Here is a 15,053-nt window from a genome sequence, read left to right as displayed (position 1 = left end):
TCCTCCTCCTCCTCCTCCTCCTCCTCCTTCCAGATACCATTGGCCATTCCAGGTGTTTTTGCATCTGTTCTCCTACAGAATAATAATCCCATTGAATATTAAATGTCTAATGGTGTCTAGAGAATGACATCTTCTATCAACAAGGTTTTAAAATTGAGTTCTTTCCCAGTCTGCATCTGTACTGGATTTTATAAAAACCTGTTTTAGTTGGGGGTTTTCCTCTCGTTGTTTGCCACCCTGGACTCCTTTGGGAGGGAGAAGAGGATATAAATTTAATAAAACCATAATTGTAATAGTACTGCTGGGGTGAGTGGTAAATGTATTTTTGTTGCCATCTTTGCTTAGTCAATGATTAATTTCTATATATAGAGAGAGGAAACGATTGCAACGTTCTGCCTGAAGCCGAATCTTCTGAAGGAAAAGCCCTGCCCACTAATTTTGGATGCAAGACATTTGGATTTGGTGCTGCAGTCGTGAGTGCAATATGTGCTTCTTCTTTTGCAACCTTTTAATAATTGGTTCAGAAGTGTCTAACAAGGGATCTTCGCATGCTACTCATACAACATCCCTTCCTTTACAATGATCCCCAGAACTATTTCCTCCTATACAACCACTCATGAAAATAGCTTGGTTCCTATAAGCATTTTCAAAAACAATGATTCTTTTCTCAGCAACCTTGCTGAACTAGTTTGCCGAAGACGATGCGATGGACTCGGTTTTCATAAGGGGCGCAGGTGGCACTATGGGTTAAACCACAGAGCCTAGGACTTGCCAATCAGAAGGTTGGTGGTTTGAATCCCTGTGACAGGGTAAGCTCCCGTTGCTCGGTCCCTGCTCCTGCCAACCTAGCAGTTCGAAAGCACGTCAAAGTGCAAGTAGATAAATAGGTACCACTCTGGCGGGAAGGTAAACAGCGTTTGCATGATGCTGGCCACATGACCCGGAAGCTGTACACCGACTCCCTTGGCCAATAGAGCGAGATGAGAGCCGCAACCCCAGAGTTGGTCACGACTGGACCTAATGGTCAGGGTCCTTTATGTTCCCTCCATAAGACAAGTAGGCATATTTCTGATAAACTCAAAAAATCCCCCTCCCCACTTATTAAACCAACAGAACGAACAACTTCCGAGCTTCTTTTAATATATCATAAAGATGCAGCAAAGGGCAGAAGCATTTTTCAGGCTTTTAATATACATCATAAAGACGCAGCAAAGGGCAGAAGCATTTTTCACCACTGCCATGTCCTTTTGCAGGGTCACCTTGGTAACTTTGTGCTGTCTCCAGAGACACCGCCATAAGAAACCCAAGTGCTTAGAACTATGAAGAACTGTGGCAAAGCTATGATTTAACTACTTCAAAAGCCCATTTGATCAGGATGGCTCTCTCCCTCTGAACTGAGGCCGATTCAAGGGTGAGATCAAAGCGGAGAATTAAGCAAATGATTGATGTATCTAAAAGGAATTTTTAAAAATATCAAAGGTGCACAAAATTTTAAGTACCGAGAAATAAATCGTCTCATCTCCTTTCTACGTGGGCAGGCTTAAATTGTCAGAATGTATTCAGGGAGCCCGGTCGCTGTTGTCTATTGTACTTCCGTTCCATCGACTTCCTTGTTTGCATGGTGCATCTAATCAATTGCAAAGCCCTTCAGCATGGCACTAAAAAACTCTCCCCCTTATACTAAATGTACATGTATGGCTTGGATACAAGAGTGACTCTATAAAGTATTTAGATCTGGGTTAACCATAATATTCAACTCTCCGATTGGGAAAGGTTACAAAAAATTCACTTGAAATTCTCGGCATGCTGAAAGAAAATTGCCATATTTTTCGGTCTATAAGACGTCCTCATGTATAAGACACCCCCTATTTTGGGGGAATTTAAGAAAATTGGGGGGAGATACTATCTGTGTATAAGACGAGCCCAGATTTTGAACATTATTTTAGAGTAAAAAAACATACACAGAAAAGTATGGTCTTTGAAAATGATGTACCAGTGGTATTTGATTCCTAGTAAGTTAGCAAAAATGTTTAAGATAAGTACAAATACCTGCTGGAAATGTAAAGAAAAAGAAGGTACCTTTTACGATATGTGGTGGTCGTGTAAGGTAATAAAAGCATTCTGGGAAATGCTATCTAATGAATTTTTAAAAAATGTTTAAAATAGAAAATAGAAGCTTTTTATTAGGAATTATAGGTACAGAGGTACCTCGGGTTACAAACTTTATTCATTCTGGAGGTCCGTTCTTAACCTGAAATGGTTCTTAACCTGAGGTACCACTTTAGCTAATGGGGCCTCCCACTGCCGCCGCGCTGCTGGAGCATGATTTCTGTTCTCATCCTGAAGCAAAGTTCTTAACCCTAGGTACTATTTCTGGGTTAGCGGAGTCTGTAACCTGAAGCATCTGTAACCCGAGGTACCACTGTACGGAGATCCCAAAGAAGCAGAAAAGACTTTTTATGTATGCAACAAGAGCCACACAGATGTTACTAGCCCAGAGATGGAAAGAAGATAAAGTCCCTACCAGAGAGGAAAGGTAAATCAAGCTGTTGGAATATGCCGAAATGGCAAAATTAACCGGAAAGCTCAGGAACCAGGAAGACAAAAACTTTAACAAAGAATGGGGAAAACTATTATTTATTTAGGAGACCACTGTAAGCAGATGAAAACATTAGCAGGATTCTAATAACACTTGCAATGTAGCAAATATCATGGACAATATGGAAAGATACAAATATGGATTTTGAAATAATATGCAGTCGAAAAGGTTGACAACAGGACCCATGGAGGGGATGGTGGGAAATCTGGAGATTCAGAGAAATCTCTAACTATGGATATGCATTTTGTATTGTTATAACTTTACATGTGTAAAAATCAAATAAAATTATTTCAGAAAAAATAAGATCTGGGTTAACCAATATAGGGACCTCCATCTGTTGCTGGACTTCAACTCCCATCAGCCCCAGCCAGGATGACAGTTTTGTACTTCAGTTGCATCTGGAAGGCACCATGTTGGCTATCTCTGTTTCAGATGACAAATCAAAGGCATCCATAAATGTGTTTACAGTTTTCTTTTAAGAGTAATGTTTTACAGGTGACGGAGCCCATGAATTGTATGGCACATGAAAGCACGGTGGAGATTGCACAGCAGCAATTAAAGGCAATTCATCAGAACCAATCCATCGCTGTCTACGGAGGCTGGAGATTTCATCTTGCACACTCATGTGTCTTTTAAGATCTCCTATACCAGCCAAAAGGGACGTGGGTGGCACTGTGGGTTAAACCACAGAGGCTAGGACTTGCCGATCAGAAGGTCGGCGGTTTGAATCCCTGCGACGGGGTGAGCTCCCATTGCTCGGTCCCTGCTCCTGCCAACCTAGCAGTTCAAAAACACGTCAAAGTGCAAGTAGATAAATAGGTACCGCTCCGGCAGGAAGGTAAATGGTGTTTCCCTGCGCTGCTCTGGTTCACCAGAAGCGGCTTAGTCATGCTGGCCACATGACCCAGAAGCTGTACGCCGGCTCCCTCGGCCAATAAAGCGAGATGAGCGCCGCAACCCCAGAGTTGGTCATGACTGGACCTAATTGTCAGGGGTCCCTTTACCTTTACCTTATACCAGCCGAGACCTAGCGCATCTCCATATTTTAAGATCCACCCTTATATAACACACCCCTACCGTGGGCGCTGCTGCTACAGAAGATATTCTGGTTGTACCTTTGCACAAAGATGTTGAATAGCATAGAATAAAGTGAAAATGGGGCATTTCTGGGCATGGAGTTAGAGACTCGGAGAGGGAAACCTACATATTATGCTCCCACAAAGCCACCTCTCTCCATTCAAAGCTCCTTGCTTGCTATGAAGGAGTATCAAATCGGCTAGAATGGTGTTACAGTATCAAGATTTTTCAAGTACCATGAAATATTGTTTGATGAGTAACTAATGAGAAGTAGACAAGTTTGCTGATTGAAGAGTTTCTGGTTTCCCAGTCCATCACAACCATATACAGTGGTATCTTGGTTTTCAAACACTGAAAACCTGGAAGTAAGTGTTCCGGTTTTGGAATATTTTTCGGAAGCAGAATGTCCGATGCGGCTGTCAGCTACTGTTTCTGGGGCACCTGCATCAATCAGAAGCTGCATCTTAGTTTCTGAACATTTCGGAAGTCAAACAGACTTCTGGAACAGATTAAGACCGGCGCTTTTGTTTTTGCTTTTTATTTTGCCTTTTTGTTTTTGAGGCATTTTCAGTTAATTTGTTTTTGTGACTGTGTGGAACCCAGTTCAGCTACTGATTGATTGTGTGACTGTGGAAATGGATAAAAGCCCCCCAAACAGTGACTATCATCAGTGCAGGTAAGAAAAAATAATAATTTTATTTTTTATCATCTACAATACTGTCTATAGTACAATGCATTGATTATTGCTTTCATTTTATGGATCCATGGTCTTGTTAGATATTAAAATTCATGTTGAATTGCTGTTTTAGAGGTTGTTTTTAAAAGTCTGGAACGGATTAATCCTTTTTGCATTGCTTTCTATGGGAAAGCACGCCTTGGTTTTGGAACGCTTTGGTTTTGGAACGGACTTCCGGAACTGATTAAGTTTGAGAACCAAGGTACCACTGTATAGATATTACTCGATCCCCAGATCTTCAGCAGTGGGCTGAGAAACACAACAAATTGCATTCCAGTCCCTGTGTGCTCTGAGGCTGCATCTGCACCATACATTTAAAGCAACTGACTTCCCCCAAAGAATTCTGGGAGCTGTAGTTTGTTAAGGGGGCTGAGAACTGTAGCTCTGTGAGGCGTACACTACAGTTTCCAGCACTCTTTGTGGAGGAATCATGCACTCTAAGTGTGCTTTAAATGTATGGTGTTTTTATAGCGCCTGAGTTTTGCTCAGGAGGGTACATTTGTTTCCCTTTTGGGACCATCTCTAACTCTTTGAGCTCCTGTGCTCCTCCTCTGCAATCCATGGCAGGTTTCACAAAAATCTAGCATTGTGGAGTGGATGGTGTTGGGTTTGGATTGCGGGGAAAAGCTCACCAGTTTTGCTTATTCCAGGCAAAGAAGAGGGGTTGCCTCTTGCTTGAATGAGGGAATGCCTGCATGCCAGCTGTGAGGTTCCTCAGGGGAAGGCCCTAAGGCACAGGAAGATGTTGAAGCAATTGATGCAGAATGAAATCAGTTGCTGTTGAATTAGCAAGTTTCATTTGGGGCGGGGGAGATAATGGCACACAAATGAATTCTTACAATGTGCACAGCCCTTAAATTTGAAATAGATTGTTAAGATAAATTATTCTTTTTCTCTTTTTTGATAAATATGGGAAGAATTTTCTGAAACAATGATTAAATTGGAATACAAAAAAGGGAGGTATGAGGAGGTCTAAGACACAAGATAATGAAATGAAGTTATTTTGAATCTTGTATACTTTTCTCTCTTTTTTGGTTTTTTTTCTCTCTTCTTTTGCCTTTTTCTGTTTTTGTTTGTTTATGATTTAAATGTTTTTGTATCTTGAAAATTTGAATAAATATTATTTTTTAAAAAACCCAATGTGCACAGCCCTGTTTGTACCAGATAGTGCCTTCTAGCAATTGATGATGATGATGATGATGATAATGATGAAAGCTCATACCAATAACAAACTTAGTTGGTCTCTAAGGTGCTACTGGAATGAATTTTTATTTTATTTTGTTTCGATAATAATACAGTCATACCTTGGCTCCTGAAAGCCTTGGGAGTTGAATGTTTTGGCTCCTGAACATTCGAAAACTGAAAGAGAGTGTTCAGGTTTTCGAACATTCATTCTTTATGAAAAAATAAAGAGCTCTTGATTAAATATTGATCAACTCCCCCCCCCTTTTTTTTTAAACCTTACAGTTGTACCTCAGAAGTTGAACAGAATCTGTTCCGGAAGTGCAACTTGTGTAGTGCTGTGTAGTGTTATAATAATTCCTTGTGTAGTGCTGTGTAGTGTTATAGAAAAAACTGGAGTTTGCTTTGTCAGCTCAACTCTTGATCAAGGGATCCAGTGTCCTCCTATGTTTGTTATCGGCCAGAGAAAATTGAGTGGAGGCAGGATCCAGTGAAATCAAAGAACTTCTCTATTTTCTGTTGCAACAACGGTGTCCCCCCCCCACTTTGCATGGAGTCGAGGATCCAGAACAAATGTGTGCAAGAACTTTTAAAGACTTTAAAAATTGTGCAGGCCCTTAGCCAAAGACCACCCAAAATGCATCATGCTTGTGTCACAGAAGGAGGCAGTCTACAACAGAAATTTGAGAGTGTGGCTTGTTTCTTGTCTGACAAATTACCGTATTTTTTGCTCTATAAGACTCACTTTTTCCCTCCTAAAAAGTAAAGGGAAATGTGTGTGCGTCTTATGGAGTGAATGCAGGCTGCACAGCTATCCCAGAAGCCAGAACAGCAAGAGGGATCACTGCTTTCACTGCCCAGCAATCCCTCTTGCTGTTTTGGCTTCTGAGATTCAGAATATTTTTTTCTTGTTTTCCTCCTGCAAAAACTTGGTGTGTCTTGTGGTCTGGTGCGTCTTATAGGGCGAAAAACACGGTACCTGATAATGGTCACTGATTGCATTAACTGGCTAGTATGACCATTCCTTTGAGATCATAAACACTTTAGTTCTTGAATCCAGGTCACAGGCCTATCCTAGTATTCTGCAAAATATGCCCTTAAGACAGAATTTGTATGATCTGTAAGTGAAAAGAACAATTTGGAAACGTTTTTCTAAGACATTTCTTCTGCAGAGGAAATATTTAGAGTTATTAGGAGAGCCCAGGTTTTGGGATAGTTCTGTGTTCTAAAGTAAAGTGTGATTTTCTCAGGGAATATTTCCTAAATTCTGAAGGGTGAAGGATTGGCTTTCGTGGAGTGTGTGCCACCCTAATTTTTTATAACAATAGAAAAACCTACTAGACAATCTGCCTTTGACAATGTTCTATTGAGGGAATCACTCTGTGTCTGGGTGAGATAATAAATACACAGTTTTAATATCTGCAACATTTTTTTGCCTGGCACCTTTTACTAGTTCTGTGTCCACATACAGGTGGGTTTTTTATGTTTTCAAGGAATAAACGTTAACTTGTGCAATTGGTTGCATAAACCAGTTCAATAGTGCTGCCCCCCCCCACTCATTGATTTGCTGAGAATTGAAATTGATGACTCCTGTTTAGAAGTGCCGTAAATCTTTCATAAGTTGATGAGAGTAAAGGCCGTTAAAAACACGGGAGCTGTTGCAATTCACATAAAACGGAAGATTCGATATACCATAAAGGTAATAGCACGAGAGTGAGTGGAAATATAATTCTTTCTCTCTGTCTCTCTCCCTCCTGCGGACTGGCATAGGAACTGTGATCCATTGCATAGTTTTCTTTCACTGTCTTTGCTTCAATATTTATAAAATGAAGGCCGAAAACCATTGAGGATCGCCTTCCAAAGCAACTACTCTATTCCGAACTTAAAAATGGAAAGCGTAATGCTGGTGGTCAACAAAAGAGGTTTAAAGACTGTCTCAAAACAAATCTTTAAAAATGTAGTATGAACACTGACAACTGGGAAACACTGGCCTGTGAGTGCTCCAGTTGGAGAACAGCCTTTGTGAAAGGTATCGTAGGCTTTGAAGACACTCGAACTCAGGACGCAAGGGAGATACGTGCTAAGAGGAAGGCACACTTGCCAAATCCACACCATGATCAAATCCTGCCCGGAAACCAATGTCCGCACTGTGGAAGGACGTGTGGATCGAGAATTGGCCTCCACAGTCACTTACAGACTCATTGTTAAAACCGTGTTTATGGAAGGCAATTTTACTCAGCTACAAGTGATCACCAAAGAAGAATATATAAATTGAGAATCAGACCTGCCTTACCCACTGTTGCCAACAAACAAGATAAACCTGGCATGACACACTGCACAGTGGCACTCAACAAAGAAAAAAGATAATATTGATGTCTGCATGAGCTTTATGCAGAATGATGGCCTTTTGTATAGTCCTTTATGAATTGCATGTGAAAAATTATTAAACTGATCCCTTTAAAATGGTCTCCCATTCTTCAGATGCAAACCATTCCTGAATGCATGCAATTTTGGAATCTGTTTGCACTTAAGCTGCTTCCAGATGGATGTTTATTGTGGGATGGGTTCTCCGCAAATGTGCGAGTTGATTTGCAGCAACCGGCATCAAAATGCCAGCCCATTTTTTGAAAAACAATTTAATCCAGATTTTTCCTTTGCGGGGAAAATCTGATAATCTACCTGTTAGTAATATCTCAACGGCCCATTTACAGTCTGTAAATGTAAATCTCAGCCAATTATGGCCTTATGGACAACTTGAATCAGTTATGTCATGAATCCATGTATGTAAGCTCATAAGAAGAGTTCTGCTGGATGAGACCATATGCCCATCATCCTGTTCTCACACAGTGCCCACCATCTGGTGTGTTGCTGTTTATCTGTTGATTGACTGACTTAGGCCTCAGCTTGTTGTTTGTTGTTGTTTAGTTGTTTAGTCGTGTCCGACTCTTCATGACCCCATGGACCAGAGCACGCCAGGCACTCCTGTCTTCCACTGCCTCCCGCAGTTTGGTCAAACTCATGCTGGTAGCTTCGAGAACACCATCCAACCATCTCGTCCTCTGTCGTCCCCTTCTCCTTGTGCCCTCCATCTTTCCCAACATCAGGGTCTTTTCCAGGGAGTCTTCTCTTCTCATGAGGTGGCCAAAGTATTGGCGCCTCAGCTTCACAATCTGTCCTTCCAGTGAGCACTCAGGGCTGATTTCCTTAAGAATGGAGAGGTTTGATCTTCTTGCAGTCCATGGGACTCTCAAGAGTCTCCTCCAGCACCATAATTCAAAAGCATCAAGTCTTCGGCGATCAGCCTTCTTTATGGTCCAGCTCTCACTTCCATACATCACTACTGGGAAAACCATAGCTTTAACTATACGGACCTTTGTCGGGAAGGTGATGTCTCTGCTTTTTAAGATGCTGTCTAGGTAGCAGGCGTCTTTTAATTTCGTGACTGCTGTCATTAGTCAAAATACAGCGTTATAAATGCATTATAACACTGTGACACCGGGTGGCGCTGTAGAGCTGAAATCACAACACAATGATTTTTTCAATTGTGAGCTTTACAACGGTTTTTTTGCAGAGCATTTTTTATAGCTGTGTAGATATAGCCTTCCCTGGATTTATTCCACTGATAAGAATGGTTAAAAACCATACCGGACCCTGCTTAGCTTTGCAAATGTGCCGGCAGTTTTATTGCTGGACCACTAGGAGGATGTGGTTGAAGCACCGCATTGTGTAACAACTCCATTGACTTTGGCGACTCACATTAAGGCTGGTACCTGCTAATATCAATATTAAAAATTCCAGTTAAAAATAAATAAATAAAAGGGATATATTCCTCTCTCCCCCCCTCTCTCTCTGTGTATTTCTGTAGCATGTTTTGGGACTTGGCATCTCTCCCCCACCAGCTCCAATTCTTCTCATTTCTGTTGCAAGCAGCTATGAAACACAATTTTATAGCACCATATAATATTTGAGAGCTAAATAAATTGAAAGCCGAACTGAAAATTCCACTCTCAAATACAATGTTCCAGAACTGCAAAATCAATAGAACCCAAGGAGCATATTTTAACGAAACTCCGGCAAAGTTTCCCATGAACTTCTTATGTTGTTTAAGTATTCAGTGCCTGTCAGCCAGAAATACGAGCAGCTAAAATTATTCATAATTCTATAAAGTATATGACCTGGTGCGATTGTCAGCTTTTGAAGAATCACAATGATTGCTGCTTTGCAGAACTGCTGACCAAGGACATTTAACCACATGATCTAAGACATGAGTCCCAGGCTGTCTTGTGAAGTCACTAAGGATGCTGGGGAACAACTCCTGATCAAGTGAGGTTGTGGTTTGTCTGCTTTTACTTTCCGTAATAGCGTATTATATTGATTCATTGGTCCATGTAGCTCAATATTATCTATATTGACTGTCACTGCTTCACCAGAATTTCACACAGTAGTCTCTCCCATCTTGTGCTGGTCCCGTGGGTTTCTGTGAGGTGTGGTCCGAGTCCAGTCTGAGGTCGAGGGTTCAGTATTGAGGCCATCCATCAAAGTTGAAGCTGGGTCCAAAGCAGGGAGTCAGGCGAGGACAGGAGATCCGGCAGGACAGGGTGCAGGCAGGAACTGGCTACCAACAACGTTGCTCCCGCAACTTGAACCGGGGCTGGCTGGCTTTTATCTGCCCCGAGGCATAGGGCGGCCCCGGTCCACAGGTGACTCACCTCTCCTGGCCTGGAGGTGAGCACTCCTCCTGCGGAAACTCCGCCTCTCTGCCCTGAGCCTCTGCAGCTCAGGAGAGGCTGGAGGCAACCTCAGCTTCCCCTGACAGGGCTGAGAGTGGAGCACCTGCAGGCAATGGGTCCTCCATCACCTCCGGAGCCAGAGCAGACTCAGCTGGTGCCAGCAGCTGAGGATCCAGCACAGGTGAGGACCCTTCAGGCCCATGCCCCAGCCCCGGCTCAGCTGGTTCTGGAGGCGGGGACTCCTGTGCAGGTTGGGATTCCTCAGGTTCAGCCTCCAAGTCCGAATCTCAGGCCATCACACATCTCTACCTGAAGACTGAATCTAGGACTTTCTAGTTGCAAAACAGGCCCATCCCCAATACTTAGCAGTCTAGTCTTTAGGGACATTAGCCTTGAGTCCGGAGGCAAAGCAATGACTATTTGGTGTCAATTCAAACACATTGCCAAACAATGGTTGGCACAAACCATGGTTTACAAGCCCACCTCAAACACTTGTTCTGTTTCTGGTTTGCTGACTGGTTCCAAGAAGTTAAGCTTCTTTAGCCAAAGTTTTGTGTGACATCTGAAATGAGCCTTTGAGATCAGTCCTCAGCATTCGCTGCATCATTGCAAGGGATCCTAAATGGAACCTTACGGATTATATGCTGCTTCATTGATGCTCCCACAAAAATATTGCAGCCTCAAGTGCATATTTTTTTTTGTCCAATTGTTGATTGTTGTACTGTTCTTCCAAAGAAGAAAATAATACTAACAGTTTGTTTCCATTGTTCCATTCCAAGAAACACACAAAAAAAAGAAAGACATACTAACAGACAAGACAAACATATATATGACCCTTTTCCATTGCTGCAAGAGAGTTTTTTAAAAAATGGTTTTAAATGGTTACTAGCGTGTGTGTGTGTGTTTGTGTGTGTGTGTATACATACATATGCACTCGTAACCAACTCTCTTGCAGCAATGGAAAAGGGTTACCAAATAATAACCTTCTGTTCCAACTGAGATTGAAATGCTTATGGAGATTCCTTGAAAGTGTTATTGTATACTTTCCCCCCTCTTAGGGCAAGGACTGAGCTGCTTCACACACCAAAATATTCATTAAAAATGTAACATACATCAGTTCTTCCCCACAGAAGAATTGGTGGCTGCAGAATTATTTTGTTCAGTGTATCTCCCATGGTTATGTTTCAGGGCAGAAGCAGGAACTTGCTAAATTTTTAATATACACCTATTTGGACTCATGTGAAACAGCCCCAAGAGGTCAAGGAAGAAGTCAGGAATCCCTGACAGGAATTTCTGAACTCAGGAAGTCTACACATCTTTTAGCCTGGTAAACAAAGTCTGTGCATCTTCCCCCTGGTGCATTGGCTTCCGAATTCAGTAATATATTCCAGAAAGCTTTCTTTTCTCAACACTTCCTTGCCTTCCAAAATTAATAAGCACAAACATTCAAACTCTATCTCAAAGACGCAGCCCAGAATCTGATCATAAAGGTGCTCAGATGGTCGAGTTCCACTACTTGTTTGAATGTTAAAGAGATAAAACTCAGAGAACCTTTTCTTTTTGCAATTTCTAACTTCAAAGAGTCCTTAAAGAGTGTCTCTGTCTCTGTCTCTCTTTCTCTCACACACAGCAAGGCAAATCCTGAAGTACCCTAAGAAAGCAAAGGTTGCTACTGCTACTGCTAGTGTTACTTTGCCACTCTTCTTCAAAGTCTTGATGCTTGGGGACGGGTGATGGCTGCAGGTCTTATTTCGCTGGTTTCTTTACAACAAGGAAAAGGGGTTAAATATCACTTAAGGACTTCAAAGAGTCTCCTTTGCGAGGGGAAAGTCTCTGGTTTTTAACAGAGGAGGACACACATGGAACAGGTTACCACGAGAAGCAGCCTTTCCAGGACACTCTGTTTTAGATTATTTCAGCAGCCAGTCCCAACCACAGTAACATCATGCTCAGGACCAAACATGACAGATTTCACTTTGGCGAGTATTTCGACTTCCACATGCCTTTTCAGTAATTCATGAGAGGATGAAAGGGATTCACACATCTTGCCGAAATGTCTCCCAGACATGCTGGGATGACAGAATCGTAAGCAGGGCTGCAGTGCGGAATATTACCAAGTCTTCTTTGCTACCCTTGTTTGAATGTCAGAGAGGGAAATCCAACTGGGTGCCTGCGCTGTGCGAAAGGAGGCCGTCTGCCGAACTGGTTGGCTGTGTTGGTCGAGAGTCAGAAGGCCACAAATTCCCACCAGGGAATATTTGCTTCCGCCAACCTTGTAAACAAATCCACAGGAGAATGAACAAGCAAGACTTTACTCAACACTGTGTTAACTCTTTATCCAATTGACCTTTAACTGGCTTCTGCCCTAAATTTCAGTTTTCTGCTGTGGTTCCCTGGACAATGATGATTTCCCTTCGTTGATCCCCCTATGGAGCATCTTGAGTAAGGATGGACAGGTCAGTGGACCATATTCAACTAAACTATAGTGCTAGCAAAAGTCAGAGCAAGGAGTGCCACTAGTGCAGTGAGAATTTCCCCCTCCCCATGTGGTCCACACACCCTCTCCAGATCTGCTCCCGAGGGTTGGGAGATCCTCCAGAATGGCAGGCAGGGGGATAAGAAGGAAGAGCCTTCTATCGGGCAAGCAGAGATGCTTTTGCTGACAGAACAACATCTGTAGTGCTGCACTGAATACAACCCAGGATATTTCAATTTTACACATCTCCTTGTCATTGATCCATTCCATCCTGTTCCTTCATCAAACAGCTTTAAAAAATAAACCATGAAAAAATATTACCCAAATATGACCTCAAATGGGTTGCATTTTACATCATCCTGGCGGTATATTTTGTATATATTTTGCCCATTTTAATTCATTCCTGCACATTTTTCTCGCCAAAACCTGTATCACAAGCAACATCGCAAAATTCAGAGAAATGCTTGTATCTGATTGAATCTTGCATTATGCTGTAGTCAGTGGTTCTTGGGGCTGTGCATTGGTTTGGTCTCCCCTCCAAATGCAGACTGAATAAAATCCTCAGCCATCCTTAATCTTCAGCTCCTGGAGTCTTTATACAACCTCTTTGAACAAATGCAGTGCTGGCCCAGAGGGGTGCAATTCCTTTGGTCTGCCTGGGACTAAGGAGATGGCAACTCACTGAGAATAAGACTCCTTCCAGGACCAGCCTGTCTTTGTGCAGCTCCTCTGGGAAGAAAGGCAGATATAAATATAATAAATAAACTAGATTCCAGTGGAGTAACGAACAGTGGGTAGGAGAGAATGCTTGCCCTTCCACGCATTACCTTTTTCTATCGCGCCATCACTCGCCTCCCAGGTACGGTTCTGGACTCACATTCGCTCTAGGGGTGGTACATTCAATGAGTGTCCAACGTGCATCTGTACAGACAAACAGCTGAGCTGCGTACTTGTACAATGATTCACAAGTAACGTTCAGCAAGTATACCGCCTGTGCACCTGTGCACTCAATGGTTGAGAGGTGCAGATCAGCAGGTATGAGAGCCAGTGTGGTGTAGTGGTTAAGAGCGGTAGACTCGTAATCTGGTGAACTGGGTTCGCTTCCCCGCTCCTCCACATGCAGCTGCTGGGTGACCTTGGGCTAGTCACACTTCTCTGAAGTCTCTCAGCCCCACTCACCTCACAGAGTGTTTGTTGCGGGGGAGGAAGGGAAAGGAGAATGTTAGCCGCTTTGAGACTCCTTCAGGTAGTGATAAAGTGGGATATCAAATTCAAACTCTTCTTCTTCTTCTATGAAGAATACTTGTGCAGAACCAGAACTTACCTGTGTGCAGGTGTTTGTGTTCATGAGGGTGAAAACAACTTGGGGAGGAGGAGAGTGTCTGAGAACAATAACAGGTTGATATACAGTCGTACCTTGGAAGTCAAACAGCTTAGTTCTCAAACATTTTGGCTCCCGAATGTTCCGGTCTGCAAACTATTTTTGGAAGCTGAATGTCCGACAGGGCTTCCACGGCTTCTGATTGGCTGCAGGAGCTTCCTGCAGCCAATTGAAAGCCGCACTTTGGTTTCCAAACGTTTTGGAAGTCGAACAGATTCTGTTCAACTTCCAAGGTACGACTGTAGTGTTGTTCAGTCCCTTGTGAGTTCCCCTGCCTTCCCCTGTTAAAGCTTCTGAGCTAGTCAAAGAAGCAGGCACAAAAGTACCTGGACAAACAGCCACTACAAAGAATGGTCAGGAGTCTAGAATATCTAAGTCCAAACACATATTGGGCTGGTTTCCATTGCCTAAAGAAGGATCACAGCCCTGGCTCCTCGTTTTCCACCTGGCACATTTAAAGAACAGAAGGCATGTTTGTTATGCCGAAATTGATGTTGCTTCAAAATTCTATTTGATTTAACTTTGTATGGATTGGTGGATAATTATTCCATGAATGACAGCGCCTGTAATTTAGCACAGGCATCTCAAAGTTATAGCTTATTGCATTTTCCCTCTCCTAAATTCTTAAGGGGGACTGGGGAACAATGAATAAACATTAATGTTGACAGGATAGGAAAAACACACACACACATACACAGAAATTATTGCATGCGTGTCTGTGAGGGTAAGTTATGTCAATTTATTGTGAATAGCTCCTTTGGGTTTTTTATTTTATTTTAAAAAGTATGTCTGAAAACGGTGGTGGAGATTGCGAAAACGAGTTAAGCTTTTAAATCTGAAAGCATTTTGCCTAGTAACGCTTTTCTTGATTA

This window comes from Podarcis erhardii, assembly GCF_964252035.2.
Source record: "Podarcis erhardii genome assembly, chromosome: 1".
Lineage (NCBI taxonomy): Eukaryota > Metazoa > Chordata > Lepidosauria > Squamata > Lacertidae > Podarcis > Podarcis erhardii.
Note: the sequence above shows the minus strand (reverse complement) of the source record.